Raw genomic sequence first — 14,825 nt, 5'->3', positions numbered from 1 at the left:
TAGAGTAGTCTTGCCCCCGACCTGGGATGTGCACTAGCTCATGTCCCCATACTGTAATTCGCCTCCTAGGAGGGCTGTAACATAAAACATTTCAAAGAATTTTTAAAACAAATACAGATATAGATGAAGGTATAATGCACAAGTTTGTAAATTTTCATGACGAAATACGTTGAAATGAGGGTTGTGTAAAAAGACAAATCCGAGGCTTTTTAACACATGATACTATTCATCCTTCTAGACAATGAATTGTCTTTTTTGTACAGGTCATATTTCAACGTATTTCATCCTAAAATTTTACACCGATACGCCTCACATCCTTGTTTACTTGTACACAGATTTTTTTTTAAAATCCAAATTTTCGAATTTTGAGTTTTCAAAAATTCGGCCTCCATGAAGGCCGAGATCCAAAACGCCATTCTCATGTATAACGTCTATATTATGAGATGGAGGGAGTACAATCCTCCATCCTTTAAATAGCACCCCACCATGCACCATCCAGTTGGAAATAGGCAACAGGCAACACGGGTTCCATTCCATCCAGTTTCACCTTCAAAATCCCCAGGTCTAGCTAGTCTCATTCTCTCCCTACTCCCAATATGGTGTACGAAACCGCAGAAATGCACGGTGACCATGAGCTGGTGCTCAAATCAGCCATGACTACGGTGAAGCCAGCACTGCCGATGCACGAGCACCGCCTGCCGCTGTCTAACCTGGACCTGCTCCTGCCAGCGCTCGACGTCAGCGTCTTCTTCTGCTACCTACACCCGGCGCCCACCGCCTCTGCGCTGAAGGAGGCGCTGGCCAAGGTGCTGGTGACCTACTACCCGCTAGCCGGGGAGGTCGTGGCCAACGCTGTAGGGTAACCGGAGCTGCTGTGCAACGGCCGCGGCGTGGACTTCGCGGAAGCTACCGCTGACGGATCCCAGCTGCAGGAGGTGCGGCTCGCCCTGCCGGACGAGAGCGCCGAGAAACTGGTGCCTGCCAAGAAGGCCGGCGTGATATCTGTTCAGGTATAGTATGATATAAGGAAGCGACTATCTGAAGATAATCCTGACCAAAAGTTGCATTAACTTAATGGACAAGGCTACATCACGCATGGGCCCCCTCTCCCCTCACATGTTGCCATCTCAGCCTGGCCAAAAGTTTTCTCGATATTTTCCAGGTTAACACTCCGAAGTTCATTAAGTGACTGAAACGAAAACAACTGACTTATGGCCAGAATGTAAGCCCCTTGAGTTTTCAGTTTAACGTTGACCACAATTTTCCTAATAAATTATGAACCACACTCCCTCCCTTTATGTTTAAAAGGGCTCGTTCAAAATGCTAAAGCTGCGGTCAGTTTGTCACGGATGGAAAGCGTGTCCATCCCCCACCCCACCCCTTTCCAAACTAACCCCTTATTTCTTTCCACATCAGCCGGTATCTTTCCTAGTGGGGAGTAATTTAGACTGGTAACATGCATACGTTATTACTTATTAGTCTATCTTAATACCTCAATAATGGGGAGTAACATATGTATATTGTCATACAACACTTTATTTATTATCTTGTAGACTCATTTTTATTTTGTTATGTGTGATGTTACTCATAGTATGAGTACTATGAGTAACTAGCTATGTTATTCAAATCATCTCTCTTCTCATTAAATCATTGTCACATAAGCAAATTTGCAGACTTGGACCTAATTTTACTGCTGAAATTACTCCCGCTATGGGCAGTCTAACTAGTTAGTAGATGATGAGTGGCTGGCATGAGCTTCGTGGGTTCAAAACTACTAAATAGAGTATTCCCCACATGATCGTTCCTTAAGCAATAAATGCAGCACCCTCCCTCTAATTGAATTTGTGTGGTGCATGCAGAATAACATTCAGTTTGAATGATTTTTACAGGAAAAACATAGGAACAAAGATTTCAGAGAAAAAAATTCTATACATGCATTCGATTTGTAGGAAACACGTACGGGAATTTCGTAGAGATACTATTTATTTCCTTTGTTTTTTGGAGAATCTACAGATCCACTCAAAACTCATTTTGTGCGTCGTACCGAGGCAAGACAATTCCTTAGGATGGCAAGTGTCATCCTATCAACTTCATGTACAACTCCTTAGAGTGCATGCATGACCTATAATTCACTCACCCTCATCTCCATGGATTAAATTTGGTGTGTGACTCAAATCACTTCTGTTGAATGAGACTCAAAGTGGGAATAATACAATGGAAATCTGAAAATTTTGAGATAGGCCTTTAAAACGGGAGGGAGGGAGGGAATATTCCATAAAGAATACTACCATTCAACTTCTATTTGATTTTTTTAATATTACAATTTTGTGCTAACTCATATTTATCTAGTCAAGTTGATTATCACGGTAGGAGGAAAGTAGTAGATTACCTCATCGGAGGTCTTCTTACAAAAATACATTTATACACACTTGCACTCGGCTATTTTTGATAAATGATGGCACTTCTTATTCAATGGGAAAAGCTTGGGAACAACCGGCTAATCTGACATGGGGCATTTGCCGCGTCCAGCGTGTGACGCGTGTCCTATGTGTGGCTCACACACCGCACTATTCTAACTACATCTTTGTTGTTAATTTTTCTACAACATCATCTATGTTGCAAAAGTTTCTTCCACAACAACACCTATGTTGCAAAAAAGTTGAGACACAAAAAAAATTCTGCAACAAGACCTCTGTTGCCAAAAGAATTATGCAACAAGACCTATGTTACAAAAGAAATGTGCAGCATAGCCTTTGTTGCAAATATTTTTGCAAGAAGACTTGTGTTGCAAAAGAAACTTGCAACACGGTCTCTGTTGCAAAAGTGAGGACACCACTCAACCACAAGGTGCGCTGATCTGACGGCTCGCAACCCGGCGGATCTTTTCAAAAGATCCACCGACCGACACGTAGCACGTCCCTTATTCAATGCACACACTCAGATGGTGAGTTAAACAAACTTTGACTCATTTCGCAAGAAATATTCCTATAGAAGAGGGAGAATTTCAACTCGATCAATCCTCTAAATACAAAAGATAGATAGATGTACCATGCTAACAAATTTCGGGTAGAAACTATATATTTCTCACGTAATATAATCAAGATTATAATACAGTGTTCTGCAAAATGTATTTGCTTCCCACCAATTAGTATCTCGTGACCTGACGTTCTTTTGTTTTCCGAGTGCTAATTGCGTTGCATGGTGCATGCACGAGCGCAGGTCACCAAGTTTAAGTGCGGCGGCCCGTCGTCGGATGCACGTTCGACCACCGGGTCTGCGACGCCTACTCCTTCAACATGTTCCACGTCGCCTGGGCCGCTGCATCCCGTGGTGGCTCCGCACCCCCGGCCCCGTCCTTCCGCCGCTCCGTGGTCGCCCCACGCGACCCCTCTCCGCGCACGTATACCACCGACGCCCTGATCGACCGCCTGTTCTCTCCTCTCAGCTCCGTGCCGCTCCCTTCGTCCTCGGCCGCTGCCAACTCCATCAACCGCATCTACTCCCTCCATTCCTAAATATAATTTTTTTTTAGATATTCCACTACAAACCACATACGGATGTATGTAGATATATTTTAGAGTGTAAATTCATTCATTTTGTTCCGTATGTAGTCCATAGTGTAATCTCTAAAAAGACTTATATTTAGGAACAGAGGGAGTACCACGTAGCAGCTCACGACGTCGCAACGCTGCATGCCTCGGCCGGGCCAGGGCGCACGAAGCTCGAGGCATTCACGGCGCACCTGTGGCAGCTCTGTTCCATGGCGGCCTCCGGACACCAGCGTCTGTGCTGCATGGGCATGGTGGTGGACGGGCGTGCTCGCATGTTCCCCGACGGCGCCATGAAGGCCTACTTCGGCAACGTGCTGACCATACCGTACGGCGTCATCGGCACCGACGAACTTCGCCGCAGCATGACGCTCGCGGACGTGGCGGACGACGTGCACCGGTGGGTGCGGGAGGCCGCGACGGGCGAGCACTTCCGGGGGCTCATCGACTGGGTGGAGGCGCTGCGGCCCAAGCCGGCCGTTGCCAGGGCGTACCTGGGCGGCACCGGCGGCTCCGAAGCGATGGCGTGCTTTGTGTCATCGGGGATGGGCTTCCCGGTGGGCGAGGCCGATTTCGGGACGGGTCTGCCGGCGTTCGCGTCATACCACTTCCCGTGGCCCGCTGACACGGGGTACATCATGCCGATGCCGAGCGCACGCGGGGACGGGGACTGGGTTGTGTACGTCCACGCGGTGCCAGAATTGGTGAAGGTGATGGAGGAAGAGCCATCTGTTTTCAAAGCCCTGGAGAATAGCTATGTGTTGGGATGAAGGAGGGCCATGTAATTGTAATGTTGCTCGATCGGCAGCTTCATTTGCTTATTTGGAATTTGTGTGCGTCGGTGGACCGTTTTGCATTTCCAGTGCCACCAGCTACATCGTTGGCGGCAACTTTACTTTTGAAAATAAACACGTCATGCCAAGTATATGCAGTGATGTAACAGAGCCTTTTGTATGTGTATAAAGTGGTAAGAATTAATGTGTGAGTGTCATTTGTTTTGGATCACTAGTTAGCTTGCTCATGTACGATAAAATAGGGGTTTTGGACAAAGCATGGTTTGTTGGGCCAGGGTTTCTCATGGCCAAGTGGGCATGGAAGATTTTGTCGGGTTAAAGCATCTCCAACAGACGCGCAACGCGTGGCGCGTTAAAAAAGCGTTTGCAGCGCTGTTTGTGAGTTTTACGCGACGAGGAGCGCTTGCTCCAGCGGCAGCTGTAAAGTTTAGCGCGCGCGAGCCGCTCCAGCAGGCGCTGCAAAAAAAACTGCGCTACGCACTCAAGACAAATAAAAAACCATAGACATAGATAAAAAAATGATACATAGATAAAAAAAAGCGATACATAAATAGTTCATCTAGCATAGATAGGTAAAAAAAGACACTAGTCCGAGGTAAAAAATACGGTGCAACTAGAAACTACTCCGAGTCGTCGTCCTCCTCCTCCTCGCTTGTGTCGTCCGACGTATCAAGAAACGCGTCTTCCCACCGCTCATCGCCGCTAGAGAAGAATGATGCCTGTCCCAGGTCGCACTACGATATCGCCAGTGCCTTCCGACGACGCCTGTCCGCCCGTTCTGCGCGCTGCCTTGCCCTCTTCTCCGCCCAGAAGGCATGCTCGTTGGCGACGTCCTCCGGGTGGCGCTGGCGCCACTCCGCCATGGCTCGCTTGTCCGCCTCGGCGATGAGGAGGCGGCGCTGCCGCCGACGGTGTTCATGACGGTCGGCATCAGTTATTATCCGCGGCGGAGGAGCGATGGCCTGCGCCTGCTCGCACGTCCAGACGTCCTGAAAGTTCATCTGTGGGCGAGGCCTCCCGAGGCGCCACCCCACCGCGTCGTACGCGCGGGCGGCCTCGTGCGGTCTAGAACGTGCCGACGCCGAGGCGAACGTCGCCGGACCGAATCTCAACGTAGAAGACGCCGGAGGGGCGCTCGCGGACGCCGCGGTAGCTCGAAGATCCCCGGTGGCGCGGCGGCGAAGCGAGGAAGCGACAGAGGAAGCGGGGAGAGAGCGCGTGGCGAGGTGAAGAGCGATGGGAGGCCGCATGACGGGTGCAGCAATTTATAGGCGCGCCGCTTCCGGCGCGCCAAATCTAACGCGCGACCGTCCACTTTTTCCCGCGCGCACGCAATCGTTTCCCGCGCCCCTGAGTTTCCCGCCAGCGCGCAAAACCGTCGCGCGCGCGCTAAAATCAAGTGCGCGGGGGGTTTTTGCAGCCACTGTTGGAGATGTTTTTAGGGAGGTTTGTGGTTACAAATATCCCGAAACAAATACTTAGCGCAGGGAGTGCGCACCACACCCACCACTACTAAGAAATCTCAATTTGCAAGGGCGTCCCTAAAAGTTCAACACCTTCTCCGGCTCGGATCTAAGTTCTCGTTGGAAAATGGATGGAAGACCCAATTTTGGTTTGACATATGATGTATGGATAAACCTTTTTGCCACTGCTACCCTCGCTTATTTGTGATTCTCTAGAGCTCTAGAAGAACTCTGGGCCTGAGTGTTGGCAAGCGAATGGTTGGGCACCTAATTTCAGGAGAACTCTGGGCCTGAGGAAGTGGCTAATTAGAAGGGTCTATGCCGGCTTCTAGGATCAGTTTAGTTGACTAATAGGGAGGACTCGGTGTTATGGAGATTGGAGCCATCTGGCATATTCTCAACCGGATCATTATACCATGAAATATTTAGAGCGGCTCCGAAATTTGAGGTGATCCGCATATGTAAGGCCAAAATCCCATTGAAGATCAAAATTTTCCTTTGGCAGGTGGCTACGAATTCTGAGTGGTGACAAAGTTCAGAATAGGAAAGGACCTGGGATGGTAAATGTGTGTGGTGTGGGGAATACGAAACATGTGACCACATCCTCTTCCGCTACATTGTCGCTCCTTTTGCCCGGAGTGCCATCCGACAGGCCACCGGGTGTTCATGGAACCTATCGGGGTTCCGTATTGTGCAAGGAACTTTGGGACATGATAGACACTTGGCTTGGATGGGATTTGAGGCCCTAGCATGGTCATTTTTGGACCTCTCGAAACAAAGCTTTAATGGAAGGCTGAATTTTCAAAAACCTGGCTGACATTATATATAGAAGGGGTTTTATCATTTATGCTACTAGTTGTGTCCGACTACTCAGTTTTGCCATTTGAAGTTACAATTGCTCAAAATGGCATCGTTCAGTGAGATGCTTATTTAAAAATGCCATTAGATATCTAAAAATGTCATCGTTGTATTAGATGTTTGCTCAAAATGCCATTAGACATCGTTATTGTCAGGTGAAACTCGTTGACCATGTTATATGATGAACATACCCCTATACCCAGATGTCAGCTCTCTTTATCTCACAATGCTAAGTGTGGACCCCACTTGTCAGGAGTAAGCAAGTCAATAATTTTAGAGGCAAATAAGAATGCAATTGGGATCACGTGGGATCCATATTTTATTGTATTGAGGTAGAGGGAGAGCTGACATGTTGGTCTATAGGTATTTTGATCATCGTTACATGGCAAACGAGATGTGAGCTGACAGTAAGGGTGTCTAGTGGCATTTTTTAGCATGCGCCTAACGTGGCGATGGCATTTTTGAGCAGTTGAAATTCCTAGTGGCAAAACTGAGTAGTGAGATACAGTCGGTGGCATAAATGATAAAATCCCATAAAAATGTTGTGTTCTTACAGCTGTGGAAGCTACTGGCAAGTCCAACCACGGCTTAAGGTCTACATCAACAAGCTACGCACCACCTGTCGACGCTTACATGTGTTAGAAAATAATGGGTCTTACCCATGTACAATTTCTGAAATCCCAAAGTGGCCCATGTAAAAATGGCAAGTGTTGGTGCTAAAAGTTTAGCCTCATACCGCAAGTGGAGGAAGTATTGGACCACCTTATATAGTGGGTTCTCTATGTGATGTGTGAAGAAGAGAAATAGAAGACCGCGTGTGCTCGCTCGCCTCGCCTAGTCGGGCTCGGGGCGGGGCGTGCGACATGCGCGTGAATGGTCCGCCAAAATCCAGTCTGTTGCCTTGCATCGGTGCAACTTTCTTTTACCGCTTTATTTTTTGATGTTTTGGTAGAGAAATTAATTATTTCTTGAGTATACGACTTAGAAATCAAGTCGGTTTAACATCGTGATCGCGACACGATACCGCCTCTGGTCCTGTTAGATATATTGCTAAACCCTAAAGAGGCTGAACTTCAAGCCCTTGCCACCACTACTTTGAAAGTAGCATGGCTTCATTTCTTATTACCTGATATTGGTATGGAATGCAAGGATCCTACACCTCTTCTTTATCATAATAATGAAGCTATACATATAGCATATGATCATTTGACTAAGCATATTGGAATGGATGCTTCATTCACGTGTTCTCACTGCCAACAATCAACCATTGCTCTTTACTATGTGCTATATGGACGGGCTTCTTCATCAAATACTACTGGGAAAAGCCTTACAAGTGGGCTAAATTTAGTAGCGGGCGTGGACAGGCACTTGCCACTGCTATGTGGACAGCAGTGGCGGGCTAAAATGACCACCTGCCAGTACTAAACTTTTACAAATTTACCCATGGGATAAAAGCAGCAGTGGCGGGCAGCAAACTCGTGCATGCCACTGGTGTGTTATGCACAGGTGGCGGGCAGAAAACCATGCCCGCCACATGAATATTTGCCCGCCCAAGCTAAAATTTCCAAATGTTAGCAGTGGCGGGCGTACTAGACCGCCCGCCACGCATCTAATAAGTCAGAAAATCCATGATAAATCATATTTACTAAACCCTGAATACTCAAATTTAATAATGGGACTTTTAATGGTGTGTATTAATCATGGAAAAAGTTTGAAGTTGAAATGAATAGACTATTCGTCACCCTGGGTGAGGAATAGTTATTCTTCACCCCCCTCTATTTTACCATCAGTGCACTGTAATTTTACATTCCGTAAGTTTTTTCTTACTTCTGACGTAAAAAGAGGCAGTAAGAAAATATATAATCGCCGTAAAAAATATTTTATGTTATGTAAAATTACAAACGTAAAAACATAGTGTAAAATATACATAAACTTCAAATTTTCTTGTCTAATGTCCTATATTTTTATTTTCTTATACCAAATTTTACGTAGTGAATCAATAAGAATGTAACTATTTGAATTCCAAATGTAATTTAATTATGAAGTGATCGTAAGATTACCTCGGATGAAGAATAACTTATTCTGCATCCTGGGTGATGAATAGCATCACTAAGGGAAAATGCATCCTACTACCAGGTGTAGTTACACCCATTTCTCATATACTAACATGTGGTAGTATATACTCTACTTTATTATTTTTAGTATGTTTACATATTATATCTAAGATACTCCAAAGTGAGTTATGTGAAAAAATTGCATGTGAGTCCATGTTTTTATAATATTTGTGAAATACGTACATATTTGTACGTAAAAGAAAGTATGCTCAAAATATACTACATACTATCTAAAAAATAGTATATATACTACCTAAACATTCTTACATACTACATACTACGCGTACATACTCTCCGATATGATAGATACTACCTAGAACGTATGAAATAAAAGTGGGAGTAACTACACCCGGTAGTAGGAAAAATTTGTCCTATATATAAGGAGTTGTGTCTGGAAGTGGGTGGTTTCATTCAAAACACTGACACTTTGCCGGAGAGTGTTTAGTTCGTCACGAAGTACATCAATTTTTTGTTGTAACACTCTCAAGTGACCCCATGCAAAATTTCATTCATTTCCAAGCTTGTTAGCATGTTAATTGGAACCGAAGAGCATTGCCCTTTTTAGTGGCCGAAGAAACAATTAATGCTTCAAAAGTAGGAAACCAACTCAAAAGTGACCAAATTTGAGCATTAGGCTTCCAGCGATGTGTATTAATCATGAAAAAAGTTTTAAGTTGAAATGATGTAAAAAAAAAAATGGAGTTGTGTATGCGAGTGGGTGGTTTTCGTTTGAAACACTGATACTTCACTGGAGAGTATTAAGTTCGTACACGAAGTGCATCAAGTTTTTGTCGTCACGCTCTCAAATTTCTACCACACCCTATGGGGTAGTCCTATGAACACACCATGCTAGGTTTCATCCATTTTTTAGCTTGTTTGCATGTTATTTGGAACCGAAGAGCGTTCTGCCCTTTTTAGTGGCCACAAAATTAGTTAATGCTTCAAAATAAAAAAATGGTCAAATTTGAGCATGATATTCCATATGGGATGTATTAATCATGGAAAAGATCGAAGTTGAATGATGTAAAAGATGGAGTTGCATGTGGAAGTGGGTGGCTTCCGTATGAAACACCGATACTTCACCGCATAGTGTTTAGTTTGTACACGAAGCGCATCAAGTTTTTTTCATAACGCTCTCAACTTTTTACCACACCCTACACGTCATGCCAAGTTTCATCCATTTCCGAACTTGTTTGCACATTATTTGGAACCGAAGAGGGTTATGTCCTTCTTAGTGACTGGAAAATTGGTTAATGCTTCGAAAATAGGAAATCAACTCAAAAGTGGCCAAATTTGAGCATGTGGCTTCCAACGGTGTGTGCTAATCATGGGAAAAGTTTGAAGTTGAAATGATGTAGAAACACCAGTTAATTATGTAGAACACATTCACTGGCATGCTTCAGTAAATACATGCAACTGCCAGGTCTTTAGTTGTGGCGAGAGTTGGGCCGCGCCACTACTCAGCCTACCCGAAGAAAATTTAGATCCCCCCAAAACATCTCCAAACCAAATTCAACCCCACCCTCGCCCGCAAAATCGCTCGGCCGTCCTCTGTCCACCATAGCGCCTGCCTTCGGTGGCCCTACCGCCATGGCCTCCTCCTCCGACAGCGGAGGCCTCACCCCACCACCGCCGGCTAACTCCTCCTCTGGCACCATTCCGCTCCCTCCGCCTCCTCGAGCTTCAACGGCTTCAACCTCCAAGTAATTAAGCTCCTCCCTCCATAGCCTCCTCCTACAATATCACTACAATTATTTTACACATCAAAACCTAGGGTTGGCATTCGGTTTAACATATATCTATAATGTTATTCTAATTGGATTATGTATTTTTCTCAAAAGTAGTTATACATATTTTGTTAGTTAACCAAACTCATTTAATTCTTAGCATAGAAGATAAAGTCATATTCTTCTATACAATAGCTTGTGCCACTTAAATGTTCTATAGTGTGTTTATACGTGTTTGCTCCAATTCGTGTTGATTTAGATTTACAACGCAACAATGTCAAAAGTAGGTTGTCTTGCTTAGTTGTGACTAATAGAAAATTCTAGAGTATATGTTTCTATGGTTATTATCCAATTACTTGCGTTCATTTAAGATAATACCATTGTGTCACTCCGTGACTATTGGAGCTTATATGCATTGGATATGCGCGACAAGTTGAACAATGATATGGACCATATGTTTAAAGATTCATATGTATATGAGGAAGCCTATGGAAAAAAATTCTAAGGAATCTAGCTAATGAGACTAATTTGATATTTTTGTTGTTGACATATTAATTGATGTTTCTTATATGTAATTAACTGGTATCCTTTTATCCTACTGGTCTCTTATCCATAGGGACTGCTTAAAATTTGCAGGGCTGCAAAATGAGTGCCGAAATTATGGCAAAACATTGATTAATTTTCGTTTTGTCGCATTTCTAGCACTCAATATATTTTTTAGTAGAAGTCATGCCCAATTATTTTCTTCGATCCCTAGTTTTTAAATGTTTATTTTTGCCATGCTGATTGTACTATAGACTATAGTGTATAAATGATGTCATGAACTATGTGATTTCTATTTCATTTCTAAACATGAATGTAGGCAATGAACCAAGAATGTCGATGATGTGGCGACAACAGGCTAGGTGCCTGCTACAAGGTGCACCCTCATTACAATGAAATCCAAATAGATTTTCAGCAGGACTTTCAGAAGAGGACAGTACATTTTAATTCAGCTTGTGTTATGGATGATGAGTTGCTCACGATTATAAAGTTGCGCCCCAAAATGACTACTTGTTGTTTTCATTCAATTATGCTTAGTGCATCTCTTGTTGGGGAAGGGCAGACTTCATGTGTAGGGCGAACCTATCCACGGAGGTGGAGGGCACATTTGAGCTCAAGATGGCCTTGCTTCAAAATGGCATACGCTTGAACCTTATGGTCACCAACAAGGCACACCGAACGCATTTCAGTGGTCCTAATTGGATACAGATTGCAAAGAGTGAAGATGGAAGCTCGGAGGGCATGCATGTTATTTCTAGGTGAAGTAGATGATACCGACGACATTTATCTGTGGTACAATGTCCCACAGTCACCATAGCTTTTTCTTGGTGTTGATCCCAATTTCGTACGTGAATTCTACCGTACTAGCATTTCATCGAACATATATGTTGTGTGCGGTTGTTTAGTGTTATGTGAAATTGTTAAACATTGAAAGTTCGTTCTTAAATTGTGTTGTATATAACTCTACGATAATAATATTACTGTTAAAATGAAAACAACTGCGGCGATAGCCAAAAACGCTGCCATGACATGCATTTTTCTTTTTGGCTTGGCAAAATATATCATGGTGGGCGCCAGCCAGTGCCCACCATAAGTACCAACCATAACAGTGGCGAGCGGGCTTTGATCGCCACTGATGGATATTTAGCGTCCGCCACAACTGGGCATTCCTATAGTAGTAAAAGCCCAGAGTAGAGAGCAATGTTGTCTTCAGCCTCAAAGATCTATTTGGTTGAACCCCATCTAGCCCTATCAAACAATTGGCATGAAAAACATATTGACACGTTCGAAAAAAATTCAGGAATTTGAAAAGTTCACAGATTTCAGAAAAGAAATCACGAACATGCAACAAAAGTTCACGGATACAAAAAAATCATGAATTCCAAAAATGTTCATGAATTTAAAGAAATTCTTGAACTGAAAAGGTTCACAAAAGTTCATATTTCTAAAGTTCAAATATTTTGGAAAAACTTTGTAAATTTATAAAAAGTTCAAGATTGGAAAATTAAAAAATTTGAAAAAAGTTCAAAAAATGGGATTTAAAAAAAATATCAAAAGTTGGAAAACAATAGTTTGTACTTTGGGAAAAAGTTCACAAAAGTTGGGAAAAAGTTCACAAATTTGCAAAAAAAAGTTCATGCATTTGAAAAAAAGGAAATAAAATAATGGAAAAATAAAAAGAAAATGAAAAGAAAAACCAGACAAAAATGAGTGAACCAGAAAACCAAAAACACATAAAAGATATAACCGGTTCGAAAGCTTTTGTAAGCTTCCCAAAACCAGAGCAGCTTTTGAGAAGCTGAACTATATATGTGCCCGCCCAGTTCACCGACAGAAGGGATGGAGGGTGTGCGCCAGTTACGAGTAATGAAGTAACTGGCGCGTGAAGTGCCAAATAGAGTTTGCGACCTGGATTTGGGTGGATCTATGATGTTGACTGGTTTGCTGCCTAAAATTCTTGCCAATATTTGCCAAAATCACAGGTTGTTAAAACTGTGTAACTTTTTGTGAAATTGGATTGGGAAACTGATAAGTAACCAATCTCTAGTCAACATTATGCTTTGTATGTATATATCGCTTCTAGCGATTTGCAGGATAGTCGTCTCCTTTGATTTTTTTATGTTTTATGTTTTCGTTTTTACACTGCTTTTAAAAATAGTTTAGGAAATGTACTATTATTTTGGAAACTATTTTTTTTACCAATCTATAGAAAATGTTCGACTTGTATTTTTTTAATGTTCAACACATGTTTAACAATTATTATCATCCATTTAAAAAAATTATGCTGTATTTACAAATTTTGAACATGTAATGACCGGGGTATTTAAAATAATGTTCACCATGTATTTAGTAAAAAATGTTCGGCCTGTATTTCGAAAATGATGAATGGGTGTTGTAAAAATGTGCACGGTTTCTTTAAAAAAGATGTTCATAGCGTATTTGAATAATGTTCAGCATGCATTTGACAAATGTTCAACATGTATTTCCAAAAATTTCAACATGTATTAGAAAATGTTTGACTTGTCTTTGAAAATGTTTAACATTTATTTAGAAAAATGTTTGAAGTGTTTCTGTAAAGTATTCAATGCGTATTTAAAAAATAAAAAATAAAAGAGAAAGGAACATTAAAAATGTGTTCATAATATTTTCTAAAAACATCTTCAAGAAAATGTTAAAAAACTGTTTGTAAAAAAATACCATTAAACAGGTTTCAAAATATGTTCATAACATTTTAAGAAGTATTCATAAAATTTAAAAACTGGTTCACTTGATTTTATAAAAATGTTCATAACATATATAAAGAAAATTATGTGCTATTCATAGTAATGTTCACATATTTAAAAAAATGTTCATGACATTTTGGAAAAATATTCAACGTGCATCTGAACAGTGTTCAACATATATACTAAAAATGTTCGATGTTTATTAAAACAAAGTCAATATGTATATGAAAAACTATAAAAATAAAAAGCAAAATGAAGAACGGCAAATATTAGGGAACAAAAAACCCAAAATACAAATATAATAAGAAGAAAGGAACCTTATAATGGAATAAAAAGAAAAGGTGATAATGAAAAGGAAAATAAATACAAAGCAAAACACAAAACCGAAAAAAAAACAAAATAACAGGTTAGAATGGTCCACCTGACTGAGTCGGGCGAGAAGCAATGCACTACGCTCCGAATCGAAAAATAACCGGTGGGTAAATAAGAAACATGTGAGCCGGACTCGTGCAAAAGGAAAACCGCTTGCTAGTCCAACCCACTAGCAGGATCGCAGAAGGCAAGGCCCTGATGTATCTCGTAGTAAGTGAGATATAGCGTTGGCGGGATCATGTATATATGTTGAAGTAAAAATAATTGAAATATACATCACGAAGGCTCAAAAAGTCCCTCAATCAAATTGATGTAGATGCAATTTTTTATCAGATTTTATTTACTCTAAACATAAAATACATCTGATTCAAATTTGGATCAGGCCTCCCGAGCAAATCCAGAGAAAAACCCGAAGACCCAACTGCCCGCCCGGAAGTTCCCGCTGCGTGGCTGACCGCTCGATCCCCTTCCGCCGCCGCCGACCGATTCCGGCCAGCTCTGGCACCGCCCCAGCCACTGGGCGTCCATGGCCGCCTCCTCCAACCCCGCGGCCGTCGCCGCCGCTCCCGCGCTCGCCGCCATGGCCCTCCATCGCCCCCACCACCTCCCGCTCCTACCCGTCCGTCGCGGACGCCGTGGCGCTCGAAGTCGCTGCTGCGTTTCTTCTCGCGGACTGCTCGGAT

The 14,825-nt window shown here is 42.7% G+C and overlaps 1 pseudogene; it reads left to right on the top strand.

Annotated features, from left to right (window-relative positions):
• Nucleotides 1-596: 596 nt before the first annotated feature.
• LOC123049867 (coniferyl alcohol acyltransferase-like) lies at nt 597-4,318 on the top strand (annotated as a pseudogene).
• Nucleotides 4,319-14,825: the final 10,507 nt, after the last annotated feature.

The sequence above is a fragment of the Triticum aestivum genome, chromosome 2D (assembly GCF_018294505.1).
Source record: "Triticum aestivum cultivar Chinese Spring chromosome 2D, IWGSC CS RefSeq v2.1, whole genome shotgun sequence".
NCBI classification, from domain to species: Eukaryota; Viridiplantae; Streptophyta; class Magnoliopsida; order Poales; family Poaceae; genus Triticum; species Triticum aestivum.
The sequence above is the reverse complement of the archived record's forward strand: the minus strand, read 5'-3'. Positions and strand labels throughout refer to the sequence as shown.